General features: G+C 41.6%; 1 long non-coding RNA gene across 1 annotated transcript in view; it reads left to right on the forward strand.

Moving 5' to 3' along the window:
* LOC135329024 (uncharacterized) overlaps window positions 1-21,056 on the forward strand; it is an 87,238-nt gene extending 66,182 nt beyond the window's left edge. Inside the window, exons 2-3 of the long non-coding RNA XR_010390167.1 lie at window positions 17,617-17,745; window positions 20,830-21,056. This is a non-coding gene — a long non-coding RNA (uncharacterized LOC135329024). The remainder of the gene's footprint in view (window positions 1-17,616; window positions 17,746-20,829) is intronic.
* The last annotated feature ends 396 nt before the right edge of the window (window positions 21,057-21,452 follow it).

The following is a 21,452-nucleotide window of genomic DNA, read 5'->3' on the forward strand; positions in this document are numbered from 1 at the left end:
CAGGGGCAGCAGTAGCAGGCAGCGAAGTCAGTGCACAGTTCGGGCTCTTGGACTGAGCACAGGATAAACAGCAAGTCCATGTGGGGTCATTTCAGAAAGAGAACACAAGAAGCGAAAGAAACCAAAATACCAATCAAAACAGAAATAAGCACTTCTGATGGGCAAGAAACAAACCCATGATTCCATTCATAGTCAGATTTGGAGTTGTGAACATCTAATCCCAAGGAGTGCCTTGCTGGTTGTGTGTTTGATTTCAAACACACAATATATGTATGGCAGTGGCAGAGAAAGCATATAATTTTGATATTCCTCCTCAAAGCATTACTACATACAAAGTATTAGTATACTTCAATACAAAGTATTAGAATACTTCATCATTTTGTCCAATAACGCTGAACATCCTTTGCAAAGATATTGCTGTGAAATCATCTTGGTTTCATCTCACGTTCCATGGCATTCCCAGCCTTTCATTTCTAAGTGGTTACAACCAAGTTGCAAACATCTGCTATGACATTTTATAGCATGTTTTGTATCACTTACAGTGTTATTTTAATTGGTTGAAAATGAAATAGCTCTTGCTTCTAGTGTACATAAATCTCAACAAATTTAAGTTTCAACTTAACCATTTCAGACTACCCTGGCAAATTCTTGGGGAAATGTGTTGATATTTGCTTTCAGCGATCATCTTATGTGCAATTTTCTGATGTGACAATCTGCAGTTCTTCCCTCCCCAGGGAGCAGGCTGGCTGGATAAGGAATTGCATGAACACCTGCAGCAGCACTGTGTGCATCTCATATATTCAAAATCAGCAGCCACATGAAGGGCTTTTGCACAGGGGACAAGCACTGCAGTGAGCAGGGCAAGAACTGCAGATACCCCCAAATAATGATGCTTAGGGTGTATCTATGCAAGAGATTTACTGTGCAACATAGGTTCTTTACAGATGCAACTTCTTGTTGTGTCCAGCTGTGCAGCATGCTAATGAGTGCCAGTGGGGCTCATGAAATGGAGTCACTCATACCAGTTCCTCAAGTGCTTCAGCATCATGGAGGATCTTGAACTTCTGTCTCTCACTTCTCCACTTCCCAGGTGGAGGCATGTGATGGAATTGGTATAACAGCTCATTTGTAGAAAACACTTACAAATTTTCCTATAGTTATTTCATGAACCTGGACTGACAAGTTCACCTGTAGTCTATTAAGTAAAGAAAGCATAGAATTAAAAGCTTTCTAGTGTCACTTTAAAAGAGGTAAAATGGACCATATGAGTGTATTCATAGTAGGGAAAACAGCATTTAACAAGACATGCTCTATTAAAAAAAAAATCAGTGAGACACTATCTGGAAAAAGAAAAAAGATCAGCAAGAGTGTAACGCAAAAAAATAAATCAAATAAATGTAAACCAAATCTTAGCTATGAATCTGGCTGTGGACTGTGTGGCCCTGGTTTGCACCCCGTGAGAGCAGCTGCGTTGCAGCAGGGCTGACTGCGGGACGGATTTACAAGCCTGCTCCGGGCTGTTTCCTTTGCCTGGGGATGGGTGCTGCGTCGTGTCTCTCTTGGCCAAATGGAGCCTTCTGCTCAACAGCAGTGCTGTGCTCCGCTGGTGGTGGTGGCGGCAGGGAGGCTGCTGCATGCCCGTGGCCAAGGACTGAGCGGGAGCCATCTGTGACCGGGCAGCAAGTCCAGGCCTCTGCCCTGAACACCTTAACCTCTCATTAGCATAGCGAAAGTCTCGCTCCTTTTACCAACTGCCGCAAACAACAAGAAGAATCTAGAGTTCAAGCCAGAGACATGATATCAAAACTTTTTGTGGGATAACTTGTTTCCAGCTAGCAACCCTGTGTTGTATAAAGTTATGGATTTGAGCAATGAGCAGTGGGTTGGGAGCAATAGTTAAGTAGGATAAGAGGGTAGTAAAACAAGGGCTATAATAAAGGAGGAGAAATAGCAGTTGCCTGGGAGCCTAAGTCATCACTCAAAGCAGCTCGCACCCGACGCGGGGCGGTGAGGAGGTGCAGCGGGCAAGCGTAACGCAGCCTTGTGCAGCCTCAGGTGCAGATACTGCTACAGAGCACAGAACTGCTTAATTCAACTAGTCTGCATTGATATGTGCTACACAGCTATTTGATGAAAGCGTTGTAAAATGGAGACTCAAGCTGTAAAGAGTACTGAAGAACAAATGCAAAGAAATGTTCTGGTACAAGGAGGTATATGCTTAGCTTTAAGTGTGTGCTTGACTCTCTCCGAGTGTGTTAGGACTCGCATACCCATCTAAATGCTTTTCTGAATTGGGCACTAAAGCTCTCCAGCTACCTGGAGATAAAAGTTCAAAAAAAAGTGCATTTGATAACATAGAAATACTTAAAATAATAGCAATAAAACTCTGGTGCAGGACACTTTTCTGGGTATTAATGAAAGGCTGCTGACTCCTCCCTTCCAGTCATTAAGCTGGGGGAATTTCATGAACTTTGGTAGTCACCCACTTCTTTCAGATGAAAAATAAACCTGCGTTCCTCAACCCCCCCCCCAAAAAAAAATATATTAAAAAAACCCCTGTGTTTCCTTGTGGAAATCTTAGATACCTCCTTTCCTTTTTATAAATACAGAGGTGTCCGTCCAGTCTGGAAAACAACAGGTCAGATCCCTAGCTAGTTAAGGTCAGCCTAAATACTACATTCTGCCAGCCTAAATTTCCCTTCATAATTGCACTTGTTACAAGGCCTGATGTTTCTGTCTTGGATTGTCAATGATAAACTCTTCTAATACTCTGAAAGATGCTATTCTTATTTATCATAGCACACTTTAAAAGATTTTTATATGTAAATAGAATTTGAGATTGAATTTGAAAATCTGTTAATTCTCACTGACAATAGTGAAAGAAAAAGTAGGTAGTTCTTAGTTAACAACTCATTGCTAGGTGCTATAAAAGCATCTTAAACTTCTTTAAGAATAAGCCTTGTATCAGACTATTTACCTTCCATAAATATTTTTCCCTATGCAACTTTCAATAGCAAGAGAATTCTGGCTGAAATCAGCACAAAAAATTATTAAATTGTTGTCAACCGAAGGAGAGTGCCTGCCAGAAATATTTAAAGCAGATATTGATTGAGATACCATCTTACAGTCTTGGCAGTTAGATGACTTTTAAACTGAGCAGAGAAAGCCAAAAGGCTAAATCCTCCAAAAAGAAGGGTGTTCAAAAACCTGCCCAGGCTCATGACCCATGAGCTGTCTCTTCAGAGCACTTCTGAGCGAAATAGTCTATTATTGATTCAACAGGCTTTTCTGCTTTCCTTGTCTTTAGTTTCCTCTCTGTCCTTCAGTTCAGTCATTTGGGGCTTTTCAGGATATCTCAGAGAGGAAGTATCTGATCTCTTGCTTTGCAATTTCTGTTATTCCCAGACAAAATACCTCATTACAGTGCTAAGAAGGTTGAGAACAGGGAAGTAATTTAAGAGTGAAGAACACTGAAAGAATATCATATATATGGTGTGCAAAGATGTGTGGTATGCATGTGTATAAATTAACATTCTCATATGGTTTAAAAAGCTGCCAACCCCCCTGTCAGGGCTGAATTTCAGTGAAACCGGGAATTCTGCATGACGGAGGTGCACAGCTGAGGTCACTCCTGTGAACCTCCTGCTCTGCCCTTGCTGCAGGACTAGAGGCTCAGATTGCCTTTTGCATTGCCTGGGGGATTTACTGAAGAGGAGCAGCACCTGTGAGGTGGTGTGCAAGAATACTGTCCTCTTTCAAGGAGTTCATACCAACAGTTTGCCTTAAGCATAAGGCTAGATTTTCAGCTAAGGTAAATTGGCCTGGCTCCTTTTGAAAGCAATGGGCTATGCCAATTTATATTAGCTGAAAATCCAAGTCTGCTTTTATGAAGAAAAACAGATTAATATGGCTGCTGCTATCACACGGCAATGGAGTTATAGTTGTGTTTTAAAGTCATCCAGAACTGTTACTGTCCACTAATGACCTGGTTTCTAGTGTAGGAAGGGTCATTTGATGTTTACAAACGCTTTCTTTCTTTTTGGAAGAAAGAAAAACATGGCAAATCAAATGTTGAACCACTTTTTTTCTTTTCTTTTCTTTTTTTTTTTTTTAAGCACCCCATGATCAGTATTTACTCTTTCTGAAGGACTTAACTTAAACAGCAGAGAGAGCACACACAGAAATGGAGAGGAACTTTGGCAAATTTTGGAAGAGGAAGTGAAGGCGTGCAAGCAAGTCTATAATAACAAATAAATCTGATCATATCCAGAAAAAGGGTGTCAATTCAAGCATTTAAGAGCATAGAGCTTGTATTTACCTGTTAGCAGTGGGTTCAGGAGAAAAGATGTGATATTTCATTCAGTATTTGCTGTGTTCAGCCATTTGCTGCATTATCTGCTTCTTTCTGTTTCTGCTGAAACACTTCCATTTTAATATGGGATCCTGGAGCAGCTATATGCAACCTCATCATTTTAATTTATAGGATTATAAATACATTTAACTTATAATAATTTTATCAATAGGTGGTCCCATGTATTAGACTTCGAAACACCTAATAATATGATCCATGGCCTAAAGAACTTGCAACACAGGATAAATAATGTGTTTGGGTGCAATCCTTAGATATAAAAGCTCAGTTCATGTAGTGCAACGCGGAGGCACTACCGCTGGTCTTCCTTACGCTCCTGTATAGTTCGCTAAAACCCTTGGAGCAGCGGGTCTGCATGCCGGGCAGGAAGCTCTGCAGAATGATTCCCTGAATGCAATATAGCGAGTCAATTATATATATTCATTTCTTTTTTGGTAACTTGCTACTGGCTGCTTATTGATCTCTGATGAAAAAGTATTGTGGAAAGAAATTTATGTGCCCATAAACTTGATGGCAATGGTGATAAACAGGATTTGCATGCAGGTATAGCTATTGCTTACATTCCCAGCAGAAAGACGATATTGCTTTGCTCCAGATGACTGCAAGTGAGAAACGGAGTGCCCCACCCCGGAGATGCGTGTGTTTTGGGGTGCGTGTGCGTCCGCACAAGAGGGCAGGTAATATGGTCGCTATTTGGCGTATCTGAGATGGTTGCCTCTCTTGCTCCCAGGCAGTAGACATAACGCGCGCCACGGGTGGGCGAGGCTGTGAAGGTCGCGTTAGTGCCCCAAGGCGGTTCCTCGCAGAGCGTGGCCCCCTGTTCCCCTCCGCTGCCTCCCCGTGTCCCCCAGCTGTGCAGTGCCTCCCTCCTCGGTCTCCAAAGGCAGACGGCGCGTTTGCTCCCACGTAGTTTATCCTGGGTTGGAGGGACCAGAGCCCGCTTCCGACAGAGGCCGTCACGGAGCGCGTTCGGGTCTGTGCTGCTGGCGAGCAGGGGTTAGCTGCTTGCCGTGGGCGCGGGGGTCTGTGCTGCTGGCGAGCAGGGGTTAGCTGCCTGCCGTGGGCGCGGGGGGTCTGTGCTGCTGGCGAGCAGGGGTTAGCTGCTTGCCGTGGGCACGGGGGGTCTGTGCTGCTGGCGAGCAGGGGTTAGCTGCTTGCCGTGGGCGTGGGGGTCTGTGCTGCTGGCGAGCAGGGGTTAGCTGCCTGCCGTGGGCGCGGGGGTCTGTGCTGCTGGCGAGCAGGGGTTAGCTGCTTGCCGTGGGCGTGGGGGTCTGTGCTGCTGGCGAGCAGGGGTTAGCTGCTTGCCGTGGGCGCGGGGGGTCTGTGCTGCTGGCGAGCAGGGGTTAGCTGCCTGCCGTGGGCGCGGGGGGTCTGTGCTGCTGGCGAGCAGGGGTTAGCTGCCTGCCGTGGGCGCGGGGGGTCTGTGCTGCTGGCGAGCAGGGGTTAGCTGCTTGCCGTGGGCGCGGGGGGTCTGTGCTGCTGGCGAGCAGGGGTTAGCTGCTTGCCGTGGGCGCGGGGGGTCTGTGCTGCTGGCGAGCAGGGGTTAGCTGCCTGCCGTGGGCGCGGGGGTCTGTGCTGCTGGCGAGCAGGGGTTAGCTGCCTGCCGTGGGCGCGGGGGGTCTGTGCTGCTGGCGAGCAGGGGTTAGCTGCTTGCCGTGGGCGCGGGGGTCTGTGCTGCTGGCGAGCAGGGGTTAGCTGCTTGCCGTGGGCGCAGGGGTCTGTGCTGCTGGCGAGCAGGGGTTAGCTGCCTGCCGTGGGCGCGGGGGTCTGTGCTGCTGGCGAGCAGGGGTTAGCTGCCTGCCGTGGGCGCGGGAGCTCGCGGGCCTGTGGCGGCCCCGCAGGCGCGGAGGCAGGGAGGTCGGGCGAGGCCTTCCCGCGGAAACCGCGGCGGCCGGGCGCAGCCCGCGTAACGGGCAGTCTCACGGGGGCCACCGTTTCATGGTTTCAAGTAGGTCATAAAACCTGGTGACTTATAATAACCTTGTGATCCATCCTCAAGGTGTTAATCATCCTCACAGTACATTAAACAGTCAGTTTTATCTCTGCATCAATCTTTCACAAAATGATGGGAAAAACAACATCATAGTAAGACAGCCCAGCATAATAATTAATATGCAGTATTAAATCTCTCATAAGCAAAGAATAAGGAAAAGAAAGCTCAGTCATTACATTGGATTTAATTTGCTGAGGGAAACAGCCTTCACACCTGAGCCACAGTCACAGCTTGGTTTTCTCTCAATTAAATCCATGCTTGTCTAAAGCAATGAGGGTTTGGAGGACAAGATCAGGGCACATGCTAATGAAATTCCCTGCAGTACAAGGGCATTAGGCAGAAACTATTACAAGGCAGGAACCACATCATCTGTATTTAAAATTCTTTCTAAAGCAATGAATGTAAGATCCTGGCGACTATTAGGTGTAGACAATATTATTAATAATTAGAAGTGTTGTGTCAGAATAAAACTTCTAAGAGTATACCAGTATCTTTCTGATATATTTGATTTAAGCAGTGAAAAAATCAAGAATGTTTACACTTAAACACATTTATTCATAAAATACGTATTTTCAAGCTATACAACTTAAAATATGTGTATTCTTGGGTGACAGTATCATGTAGAAAAAACTATATCATAAGATGTTTTTTATTCCTACCATTTTGAAATCCAGTGTAATGATAAAGAGTTCATGCTTACTCTTACCAGATCCGTTTTGAATTCTTCCCTTCATACACTATGTCTTAGGCCAAATCAAAGTATAGCATGGTCAACTACTGAAATACTGTTCTACTAATCAATTTTTACTTTTATTTTTATTACCAGAGCATCGGAATTTCTGACACTGTCATATGACTCCCAGATAGTGTCTTGGTTGAGACCAGAAAGTCACTGGTAGTTACTGTTATAGATTACTTATCTTTTACTGAAAACCAAGCACTGAAAGGATGATGAAAATTGCATTCAACGTGACTTTGAAGTATGCCTATGTAATAGCAGTGTGTTTCTTTTGTTTTTATTTTTTTCTTAACTCTAGCAATTTTTTTTTTTTTGGGGGGGGGAACTGTTTAAGGTTTCCTTATCTTAAACACTTATAAGTAAGTAACTCTACTAAAGAAAACATTAATTGCTTACCTACTGCATATGAATTAGCACATTTCTTCTCTGAACTTTCCTGTAATGAACGGACTTTGAGCTGTTCCAAGTCATTCTGAGCTAACCTATTTCTCCCCTGCTATGGTGCATTACTTGACTTCTATTTGTAGACCTAACCTTAGGAAAACTTGTTAAAAGAAATCTTGAGTTGCTTAAGAACTTTGAAACAGTTAATGGGAATGTTTTGATTTGTATTAAAAAAAAAAAAAAAAAAAGCCTGAACTTTTTTTGAGCCAAAGTCATGAACCTTGAACTTTGACAACAAGAGGGGAGAAATACAATATTTCAAATTCACAACTCCAGGAATCCTGTCCTGATTCAGACTGGCTTTACACCAACTTCACTTAGAGTAGTCTACTGCACTGTATTTTTATTGAAATAACTGTAATCCTAATCAGGGATAGGCCAACCCATTTTCATAATTCATTTCTGTGGGATCCACTTATTAAAAGTACTAGAGATGAAAAAGAGGATATAAGAAGTCAATGACTTTATCTCTTCCCTCTTTGCTAACTAGCTTTCACTTGAGCCTGCTTAGTTTTAAGTGTCTTAGGTGACCTACTTACCTCTGCAGAATATTTTTCAAGGTATTCAGCTATTTTTATCTTAATTTGATCCAGCTTGTGTCATACATGTCACATTTATGTTGCTGAAATTCTTTCTCTATTGGAGTTTATATGTATGACAAAAAAATCTTATTTGGTCCCAGTCATTAGGCTCCCGTACGTAAACTTCGAACTTTTAAAATAATGAACTGGATTTGAAACAGGGAACAAAAACATTAAGAAAGGAATAAAAAAAAGCGCCATATTTTGATTGCCAGTTATGATTACGTCTTTCAATCATGCTGAAGTACTTCTGCCATGAACAATGATTAACTATGCTATTCAGAGCTCTCATATTTTAATCTTTTAAGAAAATTTCCCTACTAGTAATTTACGGTTTGTTTTTGGTTTGTTTTGCTTGTTTGTTTTTTTTGTTGTTGTTCTTGGTTGCTTTCCAGGCTGCCTCTTGGCTTTCTGAACTTGTCTGTCTGTGTAGTCTGACTGGAGCCATCAACAAATGAACCGTCAACTCTGTGCTTTATGATATTATATTTGTGTATATAGCAAAAAGTAGCAATGGCCATTTCAATACTGTCTCCTATCAAAGATGCAGTCTTATTACTTTTTTCCCCCCTTTTTTCCATCTGTATGACTGTTTGGCAGTATGATTTTTCATACTTCCTTTGTGCTGACTGTTTTGGATTCCTTCCTTGCAGATGTAAACGGTCCACCACTCTTACCTGTTTTAAATGCCCAGTCGTAACCTCGCCATTGAAAATTCACAACGGCAGAGGAAAAGAGCAAACTAGAAATTCCTCAGAGTGTAGAATAAACAAGGCAGTATCAGCACAGCTATACACCCAACCCCATCTTTGAGATACCATGTTTCCATGCTGCTTTCATGGAATTGCCTTGAGTTCCCTAGCAGTAGTTATAATAATTCTCAGTAAAACCTTGAAAGTAAACCTGTATTGAACAAATAACTGACACTACCAAGCGTCTTGGGAATTCTGAGATTGAGTATATCAATAGTCCATGCATGACTCTGCAGATTTAAATGTGGAAAGATAGGCAGAGCCAAAGATAAAACTGGCAAAAATGAAGAGAATATATTAAAGTCTCAAATGATGCAACACTTTATATAAAAATCATTAAATACACTTACATTAAAAGCAAAACATGAATTAACCCTTTCCACCCAAACTGCAAAATAAGGCTCAGAGCTACAGCCTCTCTAAGTCAGAAGATGAAAAACTAAAAAGGGATGGCTATGTAAGGGATGTTGCTGTTCTGTGCAAGTCCAAAATGATGAGTAATTATGCTAATTAAAAAACCCTGTTTTATCAAGCACTAAAAATGATTCTAGAAAGAGAAGAATGGCATAGCACAATACTAAGGCAAACTAAAGGCAAACTTTAACCAGTACTAGTGGTTGCAATAAAAGATTTAAAAGCTACTCAATAACATGACAATACAAAATATTAAGTATTTCTATGTTAGAATTTGACAGGACAATAGCTGGCATGATTTTGTTCTTTTTGTTTTGTCTTCCCCTTGTGATGCATAAATGTTGTGATAAAACAAATCATTATTCATTAATTCATTCTGGTCAGAATTGCCCTTGATGAGATGTAAGAGAAGGAAACAGGCTCCTTCTGACTACCCAGACTTAATGCTAATTAATAGCACTAAGCCAAGACAGACAGCTAGGGGTCCCAAAACAGGGCTGGGAATAAAAAATCCGTAGGGAATAGTCCTGCAGGTGCAAGAATGGGTGCATAAATGAGGGAAGAAAACTGTGAGCCTTCTGAAGCAACAGGAGCTTCAACGCATTATTAAAGGTCTGAAGGAAAGGGTGGCAGTGGTCTATATTACAAAGTATTTACATTAAGATTTCTAAGAAATCTCCTAGATATATTAAGAAAGCACAGGAGAACTTTGTGGGAATTAATTTAAGTTTCCCAGTTAATAACAAAAGAAGGAGTCATTCTGTTTTTTTTCTTTAAAATGTGAATGAATGTCGTTTAATTTCATTAATGAAGTAAACAAATTACCTGGTATGTTCAAAGGTGTTTTTTCTTAGTATGCAAAATGAGGTTCAGACTTTTGGGGGAGAGAGGCCTTGGAGAAGGGGGAAAAAAAATCCTAAAGAGTTGAGAATAATGAAACTTCTCCCCTCATGGGACTGCAAGGACAACTGTCCTCCAGCCCTTTTCCTTTGTAAAAGATACCTGAGAAGAGGGCATGTCAAACTAGTAATTAAGCCCGTTTCACGCTGGTTCAAATTGCAAAGCTGAAGCAAAACAGAGAGAAGATCCCTCTGCTGCACCTATTGAGTTGTAGAGAATTAAATTCTCTTTGAGCATTCTGTTATCTCGAAGGAAGGACTGCTTCACAGGAAAACCTGAATAAAATCCCAATAATTACAAGCTCTCAGTGGTTTATAAGCAAGTTCTTATAGTGGAACTAGAGCATGCTCAAAATGAATTTCAGTTTAGTAAATCTCAAAGTAAAATTTAAAAAGGCAAGCCTAATTCAAAAAGAAATCCTGAAATCACTCAGTTGTTGTGACTGGTTGTGCTCTTCCGTTAATATCATCAAATGAAATATATTTAAATATTAAATGTAGGATATTAGACAAAAAAGTAATAAAACCCCACCCAAACTGACACTTAAGTTTTTCACATGCAAGTAATATATTTACAAGTATTCATCTAAGCCTAAGGAACCAAGGTGAAGGAGGTAGAAAATGGTCTCATTTGTGAAGAAATGCTGAACAAGAATCCTTCTAACAAAAACCCTGTTCCTGTCAGAAACAGCGTCTATGAAACCAGCTGTAGAAGGTTATGGAGAGATAACAAACTTGTCGCATAGGTTAGAATAGGAAACTGGTGATATATCGTAATAAGAAACTTGCAAGCTAAGACATTCATAAGTGGTGGCACAGGCAGGTAAAGACTTCAGCGATAATCACTTTGGTGACCCGAGGTGTTTCTGGGAAGGTCTTTCCAGGGTTCATAGCTTCAACACGCCCTGTGTCAAAATGCAAGGGCTGTGGTTTTGCACGAAGACGTGCCGCTGGTGACCCAGGCGGGAGCTCCGACCGCGGGAGCCAGGAGGGCTGTGGAAGCTGGGCTCCCCTTGCGCGCGGGCCGGCGAGGGACCCCCAGGATGGGCCCGGGACGTGGCAGTGGTGGGACGGGGCACTTGGCAGGACCTCTGCTGTGGAAAGGTCCTCCTGAGAGGGAGAAACAGGCTTTAGACTAAAGACATCTGTGCAGGCCAATGCTCGGTAGCGCTCTGAATTTCAGGCAAGCTCTTCAAGCAACCCATCGCCATCGTGAGCCGAGGGAAGTAGCCAGCTATTTCGGAAGCGGAGTGGTTCTACTCTGACAAGCAGGGCTGAGGTGCAAGGATTAAAAACCAAAGAGGCCTAGATGGTTAGCACTGCATGCTGATGTGATGGAAATTTTGAGGAGGGAATGGAAACGGGTAGCCGAGCACAAATTAATCACGACACGCTGATGTGTGCCTAGGCTTCTGTTGGACTAATAGGTATGTCCAGGCCAGGAAACTTCTGGTCTGGCTACATGACTGCATGGAAAAGGTATTGCAGGACAAGGATATACAGGTGTGGGGATGATCAAACCCAGCATTTGAAATTGCAGTGTACAAATGCACTGATGACACTGGTGAGTAGTTGGAACTTGAGTGTACTTTAATAGGTGGATAATGTAATTATTATTAAGGAAGGCCTAATCAACACATAACAGAAGATAACAGCTGACAGGAAAGCATATTATATATATCATAATACATATGAAGATGAGCTTTTTTTATCATGGTTCAGCTGCTGGATGGACAGACCCTACTGCTTAAGCTGTGCTTTTGTGTTTGAGTACTAATTGCCATATTAGTGAATATGTGCCATTATCAATTGGCAGTTTCAGGGGAAAAAAGATATAATTATGTATTATGAAGGGAATTAAGTCCTTGAAGTGTTGTTACAGGATATTGTGGGGTCTACGTATGATGGGAAAAGTTCATGGAATTATAAATCTCTTGGAGACTGTTAAATATGGAGCTATCACTTAGGGCTCAGGAAGGTGAAGCTGGCTAGGGGGTGAACAGCCAACCCTAATAAGGGTGATTTAAGTTCTGCTGTAAAAAAGACAGAGTCCAAAAGCAAGAAATGCCCAGCTTTCATGTCTGGTGTGACAGATGGGTGGGAGGGAGGAAAACTGCGCTTTTGAAGGACTAGCCAAAGGCTAGTAAGATGTTGCTGTACCATACATAAATCCACAATATATGGTGTTTATTAATTAGAACTCGGGCACTAAATGAGTTAGACCCTGATCAGATATATTGCTTTGAAATATATTTCTGAATAAAGAAATACTTCCTACTGTGCAAAGAGAGTGACCGTGTGAGGAGCAGTAGTTACCGTGCTGGACCTGGAGTTATCTTCACAGGAGCCTTCTAGCTGGGTATGAGTAGGGTGGCAGCCCAGAGAAAAAGGTACTGGAGTATCTGGTAACTGATAGGACCAGGCTGTGCCCAAAACTGGTTGGGGGCAGGGGTGATAGTTTTCTTTTTTTTTTTTCTTTTTTTTTTCTTTTTTTTTTTTCTTTTTAGAGACAGGGAGCCTCTCAGCTAGAGAATAGTGGGGTCTGCCAGAACTTTATAAAACTCGCTAAAATATTTTTTGTTAGTCTGTCTTAGCCATATGCAGTGGTGGCGTGACAAAGCAGATCTCTGAGAGAACAAAGAACAATCTCCACCGCGTAACAAACTGCAATAGGTAACAACTTATAACAAAAAATTCTATGGAAACTAGTTACAACGTTGTCACTTTATCAATGCTTCAGTGCATAGCAGTTATCTGGCCTTGGCGCGCCTGCTCAGTGGGGATTTTGGTGGCCATCGCAAGCTCGCGAGATGGGGATGCGGCAACTCTGGCTGAGCGCAGGAGGAGGGGCACACAGGAGAGTGGTACAAGGTCCTTTCCAAAGTGATGGTGTCCTTCCCCCCTCCCCCTTTTTCCCCTGTTTTCCAACATGAAACAACTAAATAGTCTCATCTCTTTTGCATGATGCTGTTCTCTCAAACCCCTGTTGTGTTATATGCCTGCGTATACCCACAAGTCTGCTACAGAATTTTCTGTTAATATCCCCACTAAAAAACGTTAGAGCTAGAGATGGTGTGCAGAAACAATCTGTAATATTTAAAAACTCCGCTGGATGTGGGAACTCGTGGGACATCCATGGCACAGATGATTCCCTGGTTGCAGGCTTGAACGGCAGACAGGATGGTAGTGCTGACTTCAGCAACTGCGAGAGAGGCGGCAGGGATGGCTCAGGGTGGAAAATCAAGAGTTCTGCCTTGCACCTTAGGGGACTTTGCAGGTAAAGCTCTGCAGGAGCTTCCTCTGTGAACGGATGTCAAGGAGATAGGTTAAGATTTTAGTTTGCCTTTTGTATTGCGTTATATCCAGAGCTTTGAGTTGTCAATGTCAAGACACTAGCTAGATTTGCACTTCTGATTAAACCAACTGTGAATATGCAGAATAAGAACCGAGACAGAAGGAACCTTGTGGAGCCACTGCAGGAATTTAGAGACTGATAGAGATGAGACCACAAAGCAGTAAATGGGGAGACAGGAGAATCCAGAGAGGCCGGAGCAATGGAAACCAAGATATAATAGCTTTTCAGATTTTAATTTCTCGGGCTGGTGCTATCAGGTGACTAGCTGATGTATGCAAGAGAAGTGATCTTTAGAGACTTCTGCCTTGACATGGCAGGTTGTAATGAAAAACAAAGCTGCAATTTTTCATATTTTCATGTGTAGTTGTCTGAATTTCAAGTTATGTCAATTCTCTATTGGAAATAAGTGTACTTTTTTGCTAGGATGTGAGGGGGGAAAAAAGTACAACTTTAAAGGTTTTTCACCTTTTAAATAAACAACCAGACTGATATTAGTAATTCTTGCACTAAGAAAGGTGCTGCTTCCTGGCATTTGGAGCCAAAATCAGGCAGACCTCAGGTACCTGGCATCCAACAACTTTGGAAGGTTTTGCCTCCCTAAATTCTAGAAAGGAGTGAAAATCAGACTGACTGTTAAGTATACGTTAGTTACTGAATACAGATGATGCAGTGCTATATCTAGTGATTTGGCCCAAATCCGGTAAAATCTTATTTTATCCAGATTTTTACTATACACTTGCTAAATTAATCTCTGTGACAACCACCAACTGGAAGGAGCACTAGAAGCAGTACATGGGGGAGGTATGCTACAACATATGCTCAGGTTCTGCCCTTGAATAGGACAGTTCTGAAAACAAATTATATAATGTGTTGACAGAAAACTATAATCCCTGAGGTAAATTTGGCTTCAGAAAATATTCTCCAAGAATCATTTGACAGACCTTTTGGGAACAAGGATATATGGTAAGAATGGAATAGGATAGATATGAGATATATTCAAATCTATCCAACCTTCTTTCAAAGACGACCAGAAATATCCACAGTTTATAGGGGATATAGGAGAGATGCTACAACATTTCCTTGATTTTAGAGGGAAAGAGAGAGACACCGAGAGAGAGCACTTTTCAGCCTTCAAGGTTATGTCCTGATGCGTTCATTCTCAGTCCTACACCTAGAGAAAATGGCCCAGTTCTGCTGAGCCCTGCGCAGAGCCTGGTCAAATTCTCAGCTGAGCTGACAGCAATGCAGAGCAGTCGGGCAGTCTGCCGGCCTGCTACAGCAATAGCTGACACAAGAACCTGGCTCGATGAAGTACTACTAAGTGCTGTGTATTTTATAAATGAGAGGTATCAAACTTAAGGTTTCTTCACTGATGTAAGCTGGAAAAGCGTGTGTGGCAGTGGGGCATGGCTAATGCTTGAACAGATGATTTTCAGAATTTTTTATTTTACTGTGCTTTAAAGAGAGTGCAGTTTCAACAAGGAAGGCCTAATACTGTTATTTAGGTACTAGCTGGATTCCAAAGAAAAGCATATAGTCCTTTTTACCTTTTAAAACCATTTTTAGTAGTAGAAGCACTATACACTACAGTGTTTACAATGCACACTGTGCTTATGTACCATGTAGCAGCTGCAATCTCAACAAAATGTGAGATTTACAGTGAACCTAAGGACAAGCTTACCTGTAGGAAAATCCACTTCCCCTGTGGACAACTGCTGGGCTTAGGCTGCTTCTGGTCACTTACTGGAAACTCCGGATTCGGTGGCTGTGACCGACTGGGGCAGAGCTCTTCCGACGCTTACCCCTCTGCCTTTCTTTGAAAGGGGAATTATTTGCTATTTACTACTCCTGCAATTTTATTGTGATTGTCACTTTTAATATGCTGTCTCCTAATGCAAATAACATTGCCCCAAACGCTGGATACAGAGAATTCCCTTCTCTGTGGGGAGACGTGATGCCTCCTGGGCGTTTGGGGGGGCTCAGAGATGTCACCGGCTTGTGGAAGTGGTGGGACAGCCAGGCTGGGCACCAGTGAGGCGGTGGCAATAGCCAGGCAGGGGGTGGCTGGGGGCCTTGGTGCAGCCCGATGTGCACGGGGCACCCGGGCGCCAGCAGCGCGGACGTCTGCCGACACCCGCGGGAAGCGTGCTCCAATGCAGGGAGCGTTTGGAGAGCTAAAAGCTTAGGGAAAATTGTCTGTAGCCGGAATTTCCATGTTGGTTGTGTCTCTCCCTTTTTCGTAGTAAGCCATCTCGCATTATATAATAAAAAGAGATTTTTTTCCTCATGGGTATCCCTGTAATCTCAGACTGGAACTGGGAAGTCCAAGGAAATGCTTTCTGGCTCCTGCATCATTAGAAGTAGTCGCGGCTTGGTGTTGATCCAGTTCAATTAGATCCAGATTAAATTGACATTATGTGGGTAGATTCAAAGCTTTAAGCATGTGAATTTTAGTGTGCACACAGGTTCTGCGTTAGCAAAACATGCTGACTCACCCTTAACTTCTGCAATTTAGTATCTGCGCTTAAGCTTGCTCATAGAGACATATGCTTCCTTTACTGAATATAATGAGCTTAAAGTTATTAAAGTTTTTAATGCTGCTTTGTGTTTCTGCCTTTAGACACAGGCAGAATGCAAATAAAGGTTAAAAGTCTTATTTCAGTGGTGGAAACCATTTAAAATGAAAAGGGTCTTCAAAAACTTTGTGGAAAAAAATTGATATTTTACAGCAGATGAGTTCTTACCAGTTTATTGTATGTGTTCTTCCTTTTTTATCCTGTCTGAGTGTATGATACCGCTATCTGGTCTCTGATCATTCCTGCAGATTAAAGGGCAATTGCAAATCACTGAAAAGGTAATTTTTCTGTTTTTTTCCTTTTTTTCTTTCTTTTTTTTTTTTTTTGGTGGGGGTAGAAGAGTTGAATTACTATGGCCCAAATTCAGATTCTTGCACGTTTTAAATAGAGGAAGATCTTGCCAATTTTGGGGTCCAAATTTTGGCTTATTCATACTTGCAAACTCTACACTTGTTATATTGTGGAGGGTTTAGTTTATTTTTTTAGTAGCTGGAACTGTTGCTTTATTAGACCTTGGTTTGTCTGATTGGAACCAACTATGACACTTTAGACACAACCTGGCTTTGAAAGTGCAAAATGAGAAGGATTTCTTCACAAACCTAGCCTATGTCATATCAGAAATACTGAAATACCAAGGCATAGGGTTCGTTCTTGCACAGTTCAGCAAAAGAGATAGGCCTTATTTCTGTTTAAATTATTATCTTACTAAAATGTTTTTTAAAGAAGGGGGAGTGGAACAAGGGAGCAAAACAATGCTCGCTGTAGCCTATTTTATAGAATAGACATGAGGACAGTTTGCTGCTCCTTTTATTAACTTTAACTTCTTTGTGAAATACTAAAATGTTTAAATCGATTCTTCCAGCCAGTTTTAACAGGAAACCATTATAACTGGTGATGTTTCATGTTTGCAAGCTGGCTTTTGTTTTTTATATCATCCCTTGTGGCATGCGCAGCCACTGACTTTGACAGCCTCGGGCTTCATAAAGTATTGGAAGTCTTTTTGTCCCCCATTTGGCATGAATATTCTCATATTTCTTAATGCTTTTCTAGCCTTACTCTAGTAGGAACATCTGTTGCTCCATTGGCAACCAGTCTTGCTCCAGCTAAGAGGCCAGGACGTTGCTGCTGTCTGCTGATTGCAGGCTGGGCACCAGGAGCTGTTTTAAGAGCTCTGAAATTGCTGCACCTTCTCCCTCATCAGCACGTATATATGACCATATCCAAAACACAGAGCCTCCCGGGGAGTGGGAGGCGTGAGGGGTGGCCTTGCTCTGGTGTTATGATTCCCCCAGCTGCCCTACTGGGACAGCAAGGCTGTCTGTCACAGCATAAAAATCCTTTTGCTCCAAGTGATTTAATCTGTATTTCTTGTGTTAAGTATTGAAACTCTTTTGGACAGTTCTTCTACCTTTTTTTGGTATTCTGTTCTTACCTACAAAATGTTTCCACTCTGCATTTGTGAGGTCTTTTATGACGTTCATTTGGTCTTTGCAGAGGATGTTTCACCTGTGCAAACTCAGGGCACGTCAAAGGCCACCTGCGGGGAGCATGGTGGAGGAGGCTGCAGTGTGAGTGACCTGCACAGAATAATGGTCTCTCTTCCAGTTTCAATAGAAAACAGAGGTACTTGTGTGCAATGGCGAATTTTCATTCTACTCACACACTTTATTCTATTGATTTCCAGGGCTAGAATCCTGTTTTATTGAAGGTATCCTCCCCACCAACTGCAAAATGTCAACACAGTTTACAAGATATTGCATCTTTTCTATCACTGAATTCTAGTCAATTAAATGTGTGACACCAGCAAACATGAAAACTCCAGAGCTTGCCAGAGGAAATAATGCAGTACAGGATTTTTTATTATTTTTTTCTAGTGTCCAAAGTCTTCATTCAAATGAGATAGGCAACTGTCCCTGACAGCCAGCTTTTTTCAGCAACTGGAAATAACTGTAGGGCTGCTAAGTATCATTCACACTTTAGACCAAGTCAGTCTTAATTAAGATTTAATCAAGGGATGCTTCCCTGAAGGCCATCCCCAAAAAGGGATGCCTCCGCCTGCCCTCGGGGAACCCTCCCTGGTGTGGGGGAGAATACACGTTCAGTCCACAGAGCTTGAAGTCCCAGTTTCTAACTTTCTGTGCCACTTTCGATGAAGCTGGCCCCACAATATAGATTTAAAAGGACTGCACAGCCAGTGACTCAGACTTGCTGATTTAGGGTCAGGTTGATGCAGCCCACAAGAACTTCAGAGCAACAGATGCACTTTATCTGACCTGCTTGAAAAGATCAGCTCTAAAAGGAAAATGGCTGAAATATGGCAAATGAGAGAAGGAAAAAATGAGCTAAGACTCTGACCTAAACTAATTTTGAGTGCTTTTTCACTGAAATCAGTTCACTTTACACAATAGGTCAAAGGAGCTACATAATCTTTCCAAGCAAAACTTGAATTTTAACCTTTTTCCTCTATCCTGACACTAGCCATGAGCTTTCATTCCTACACTGCATATTTAATTCTAATGCCAAACAAGGCATCCATTTTTGACTTAAATTACTCTATATCACGGAATTTAATCCACTTGGTCAGATTTTTACGACCAATTTAGACAAATAACACATAGTAATTTTGTTTTATTAGCACTGTGATCAATGTTTGATCACTCCACACTTGATAGTGATGATAAAAACCAGGGTATGTGAATAAATATTGAAAGGGTTTAAGTCACGCGTACAAGTGAAACATTTTCAAGTGACTGTAGGACTATAGGACGGGGTTTCTCTTTCTGGACTTTGAAGAGAGAATCGCAGAACTGGAATCACCAGCTACAGTACAAAAAGAAAGGACCTATCACTTTTTTACGCGATCTCTCTAGAGTCTTCCAAATGATCAGAACTTGTGCAAATATTTGTTTAGAAAACTGGCTACTAATTACATCAGCCTGGGTGGGAGGGGGGTCCCTGGCTGTGTCTTGGAGGCTTTGCTTCTCCTCATGCATCCTAATACCACATTCGTGGTGTTTTTTGGCTCCTCCTCAGCTTATGAACTGCCGCAGCTCCTTGGTCCTCCCCTTCAGCACTGCTCCCTGGGCAGGCGCTTCCATGCGCGCAGCTGAGTCTTCTTGCCTAAAAGCAGGAACTTCTATTTGCCACTTCCAAACTCTGTCTTATTTTTGAAATGATTTCCTCAGTTTGTCAAGATTATTTCAAATTCTAATCCTGTTTGTCAACATACCTACAGTCGCTCTCAACTCTGTCATTTATCTAGCTAATTTTGCATTCATCTAATAGCAATTTTGCTTGCATCGTGTTTCTCAAGCTTTGGTATGAGAATGCCATGAAAAACTGTGTCAAAAGCTTTACTGAAAACAAGCTATATGACACTTACTCCTCCTTCCCTACTTGCACAGTCTGTCTTGAGAGGAAACTGGACTGATTTGACATTTGTTCGACAAACGCATGCTAGCTGCTCTTAATCTCCTTGTTATCATCCAAGCTCTTACAAATACTTTGATTTTATGTTCCAGAATTTTTCTGTATATAGAAGTTAAGCTAATTGGTCTAAAATTCTGCAGTTTCTTTTTCTTGTTTGTAAATAGATACAAACCTATTAAGAGGGAGGCTCTCTTAAATGTATGCTTTATGATATGACACAGTAGACCAAAAGCTAGGAGTAGGAATATTATCAAAACATCTTGTTTCAGCAAATTTGAAACATTTAATTGCAATGTTATTATTTCAGTGTTGGTATGATATAAATATAACAAAGCATACAATATACACAAGACTTGCAATATCTTAACTATTACTTTTTGAACATTTTATATTTGTTTAACCCAGAAAAGAAAGGGTGGAGGAAAAAGACCTATTTGTTTCCAAAAACTAAAAGGCTAAGAAAAAAGGAGTAATTGCCATAATTTTAAGAAAAGCTGGTTTAGGTTAAGTAAAAATGTGTTAATTATATGGGTGTTTAAGAACCAAAAAAGGCTACATGTGGAGGCTGTGAAATGCCCTTTTTTGCAGAATTTTAATCATAGGTTAGACAAATATGTTGCTGAGATGGCACAGTCTTATTTGACCTTGTCTCTGTTTTGGAGATGGCATAAATGGGATGACTTCTTCAGGTCTCTTTTAGTTTTTGATTATTTTTGTAAAAAAATATCAAAGTTATGGCACCTAAATGAAATGTTTTGAAAAAGTTAAAATGAAATAGATCTGATATTTTCCTGTATTTCGATGACAGGGCCAAACGTCAGAATTTGCTATAGAATAGAAACTCTAACTTTTGATAAAACATAGTTAGGATCTGGATAACATTTCAGCTCAGATTGTGTCTACTTCTTGTGATTAAAATTTATAAAGATGGACCAGTAAAATATGTCTACTTTCAAAAGAGGTAACTGTAGGCCATATATGACTCCTTAACTCATGTTTGATCTTATTTACTGAAGCTCTCTAGCAGCATTGCTTTAATCCTCTGCATTGGAGTTGCTGCTAATTTTCACCATGTGAAAGTGGTCTGCTCTGGGCTTCTTGCTTTTTTTTTTTCTTTTTTTTTCTTTTTTTCTTTTTCCATCTGCCTCTGTTTTGCCATCCCTGAAAAAAAACATATATCATAGCAAGGGCTTGCTAGATTATGCAAGGAAAACACATGTAAACTCCATCCGTAGTGTAGACAATCTTAGTAATTCTTTAACAAATACTGTCTTACAGGCTGAAGGAAGTATGCTTCTTGACAGAGACCAGGGAAGGAACTTCTGACCAAACATGCAAAACCACCTGAGTGTAAGAGTATAATATGTAACACCATAAAATGACTTTCAGATTCACAAATGGATTAATGATATGTTTTGCATCAGCTTGAGCAATCAATGTTGCTTTCAGCCTCTGTCAATTATTTAACACTCTAGTTTATGCTTCTAAAAGCTGTGATTAAAAGCATTCTTCCCACAAATATATCTCAAACTAAGTGGCTTTCTCCGATGGAGTTTACCTAACCAAAACCACATGATTTCAGCTGTTCAGGGACACACCATTGCATCTGGGATGTGAGGAATGAGTCATCCTTTCCACCAGAGAAAATGAATATTATGCCTTATTATCTCATGTTTGTGTGGCACCAAGTATGACCCAGGTGCTATAGTGAGAGGTAATAAAACAACGGCGAATGAGCTCCAAACACGAATTATTCTGTTCTGCATGAAAGTGGATCCAGGCATAAGAAGGGAATGAGCTGAAAGAAAAGCGATATGTAGGTTTTAGCCTGAAGACTCAGCGGTTATTATGCGGAGCCCATTAGCGCTGTGAAGCACCGGGGTGTAGGATGACACGGCAGG

The sequence above is a fragment of the Dromaius novaehollandiae genome, chromosome 8 (assembly GCF_036370855.1).
Source record: "Dromaius novaehollandiae isolate bDroNov1 chromosome 8, bDroNov1.hap1, whole genome shotgun sequence".
Lineage (NCBI taxonomy): Eukaryota > Metazoa > Chordata > Aves > Casuariiformes > Dromaiidae > Dromaius > Dromaius novaehollandiae.